The sequence below is a fragment of the Nannospalax galili genome, unplaced genomic scaffold, assembly GCF_000622305.1.
Source record: "Nannospalax galili isolate Female #2095 unplaced genomic scaffold, S.galili_v1.0 scaffold183, whole genome shotgun sequence".
NCBI classification, from domain to species: domain Eukaryota; kingdom Metazoa; phylum Chordata; class Mammalia; order Rodentia; family Spalacidae; genus Nannospalax; species Nannospalax galili.
In genome coordinates, this window is record NW_008350555.1 from 300553 (window position 1) to 304109 (window position 3557).

General features: G+C 39.4%; 1 pseudogene; it reads right to left on the minus strand.

Moving 5' to 3' along the window:
* Window positions 1–1769: 1769 nt before the first annotated feature.
* On the minus strand, window positions 1770–3331 carry LOC103745816 (annotated as a pseudogene).
* Window positions 3332–3557: the final 226 nt, after the last annotated feature.

The window sequence follows — 3557 nt, forward strand, 5'->3', positions numbered from 1 at the left end:
TGTACAGGGAAGAGGGTTCTTAAAACGTGTCTTTCAGATAAACTATTAAACCAGGAGAAACTTGAATGGAGCCTGCTAAGAAAACTATGTACTCAGTGAAATATTTAGCATGTACTCCACGTGGGCATCTGCTAGGGGTGCATTAAGTTTTCAGTATTACAATGATCACAGGCTTCATCTCACACTTGTATTTTGAATGGAATAATAGTTTTTAGGGAGATTCGCAAAACTAAACATTTTCCCTTAGAGTTTATTATTCTAGTCTGATTTTAGTACCATGTACAGATTATATTTGAAAATACCTAATTGAAATAAATGTTCTCTCATCAATTTATTACTAACATGTACCTAAAATGTTGTACTTGAAAAGTCACATATATTTGTACAATTATACTGAGGTCTGTCACTTTTCTTTGATTTTTTTAACAAAAATTCAACAGAATTTATGCAATATGTAGTTTGTACTATTTAAGAATTAAGTGGAAATTTTTTTACAGATAATGAGGAATTGCTGAATTCTCTGTCCAAATCAATTTCCCCCTTATGGAGAAAAGGAACCCAAAATCTTCTGCAAGGTACACAAGTGCTCTTGTGCTACACTTTAATATTTTAAATTAAATTAACTTTAACTGATGCATAAACACATAAAATGTATATAGCAATGTGGTAACGTAATACGATGATGCATACATGTATTGTGTACTGTTTAAACAGGTTAAATATATCTCTTCAAGTATTTATCATTTCTTTATGGTAAAAAATATTCTAAATCTTCTAGCTTTTTAAAATGCACAGTACATCATCACCAACTATAATCACCCCTCCATTGAATAGCACACTGGAACTTATGTTTAACCAGTTAGTACACATGCTCAACTATTCTTTCTCACTACCCTTCCTCCTTTTTTTTCAGCCACTGATACCCTCAAATCCTACGAGAGCAACATGTTCCAGTTCTATACATGACAGATCAAGAGGGGTTTGTCTTTATATGTCTGACATATTTCACTTAACATACATAATAACCCCAGATCCATCCACACTGCCACATTGCTACAATTGACATAACTTTATTCTATGTTTTTTTGTCCAAATATTTTTATTTGAAATGAAGAGTCGCACTAAGCAAGACCTTCCCTTCCCTACTCCACAGTAAAATAGCACAATTCCAACATGAACAATATTCTACTCATGTGTTGTGACAACCTTATTCATAAGAGGGTCTTATGTAAGATATTATCCTAGGACTAACTGTCACACAAAAGGAAGTGATCTTATTTCTGTGGGGTGGGGGCAGCATTTTCTCTAAGGGAGAAGTACAAACAAAACCTATTCTTTCTAAATATTTTATATATTATTTTTGTTTTATGTGTATGAGTGTTATGCCAGCATGTATGTAAGTGCACCCGTGTTGTGCAGTACCTGTGGAGGACAGAAGAGGCTGTCAGTTCCCCTGGAACTAGAGTTACAGACAGTTGTTAGCTGCCATGCGGGTGCTTGGATTCGAACCCAAGTCTTCTGCAAGAATAGCCAGTGTTCTTAATCACTGAACCCTCTCTCCAGCCCTGATAACCTATTCTTAAAAACAAAAACAAAAACAAATTCAAAGTAGAATATTCAATGCCCCTGACCCCCATCTCCCAGAATAAAAAGTAGCATTGAGATCTGGCACCCAGATTTGGTTTTTGTCCTGATCATTTACAAAGGATTTCCTGATGACTTGAATCATTAGGGTTGTGAATAAAAGTTCATTAGCTCTGGGGAGGTGTCTAGTCTTTCCCCCTCTTCTTTCCTTCATGCTCCCGTTCTTTGGGGCAACTACTATCTAAGGGTCTTTTAGAGCCGCCATGCTGTTTGCCTTCTTCCAAGAAACTTGTCCAAACCCAAAGGATCTTCCTCAAACTGTACTGGCCCTTCTCTGCCTCTCTGTCTCCAATCTGAGCCAGAAAATGCTTTATTAGGAACAAATCTGTCGGTCATTATTCTGGCTTCCAGGTCTTCACCATACATGTCCTTGCCCAGATTTTTACTGTGCCTATAAAATACTCTAGGCAGTAGCTTTACCACCTCGCCAAGCTTGATCATAAACACTGTAAATTTCATCTTCTATCCTTGCAAATCTGCTGTCCATACTCTTGGACTGTTTGAAGTGTCTTTGGTCATACTGGACTTCATTGGAAGTTCAAGGATTGGGCACACCAAGAGTAATAACTTCACTTATATTTCGATTTTCATTTCTCTGCAGTTTTGGTTGCCCTGGAAAGATTCTGGTCATGCTCTTTTTTCGCCTATTATGCCGGATTTCATCCCTTCCCCATCCCTCTCTTCTCTTTTTTCCACATGGGTTTTAATCCCACCTCTCCCCTCTCTGCCTTTCTAGGCCAGTTTTCTCAGCTTCTCTTCATGTTTCTTCTTTCTCTCTTCTTGGGCCCACATTTCCACAGCTTCATAAGGCTCCAGATCAGCAATGTAGAGAGCGTCAGCCAGTTTGGCAAAGTTCTCGCTTCTGTATACTGTCTGAAGTCCTCTTTCGTCAGCAGCGGGCAATTTATCTAACGGAACTGTGTAACCCTTTGTGTTCTTCCAGTTGGAAATACAAGGAGGAATCGCCCATTCCTGCTATTCCTTCACAGTCATCTTTCGACTGGGAGAATCATTAGGGGTGCAGGAGGAGAAGGTGGTCCCCGGGGAATTTTCTTATTAATCTTGGACCTTGGAGGCTCCATTGGATCTTTCCGCGTTTCTACCATCTGAATAAGCCTTTTTTTTTTTTTTTTTTTGGCTTCATAGTTGAATGCCGCTTCCTGCTGCGACGGTGTGTATTGGATGTACTGAGCTATTAGAACTGACATGGCTACAGCAACCTTCTGCGATGTGGATTTCTCTAAAGCTACCCTTGTCTTTCCTTTTACCTCTTTAACAGCTTCTTCATCGCATCTTTACAGGTCTGGTTCATATACACTCAAAAACTTTGTAACCAGGTCAGTATACTTGCTATAAATGATCTTGTCTTTTGAATGTCCTTGTTGAGCAATTGCATCGAACTTAATTTTCCCTTCAGGATCCACCTGAATGGCCAGTGAATTCAACATTTTTCTCTTTCGCCCCATATCCAGTAGATACTGGGCCTCATGGATTTCTGGAAAAACACCTCCATCTCCAAAATCCTCTAACAAGCAAGGTAGCCATTCTTTCCAGTACCTGCATGGGGGAGGTTTTCTTCTTGCAGAGACCAGTGAGGTCTGCCCTGATCTCTGAGATCTCACTTTTTTCTCAGCTTCAAGTTGGTCCTGAGAGAGGTAGATGCAGGTAAAAAGCTGGTGAGTGCCATCTTCTACTTCTTCCAGAAGAAGCCACAATGTTCAGGGGCAGGGTTTTTTTTTGGGGGGGGGTGGATTGGATTGGGATAGGAGATCCAACAGCAACTCCCATTCTATGTTATATATAATATTTTCTTCACCCAATCAGAAGCTGATGGATGCTTATGTTGTAAATTATGTTGTCAACCTGATACACCTGGAAAGAGGGACCCTCAATGGAGGAATGTTCTCTATCAG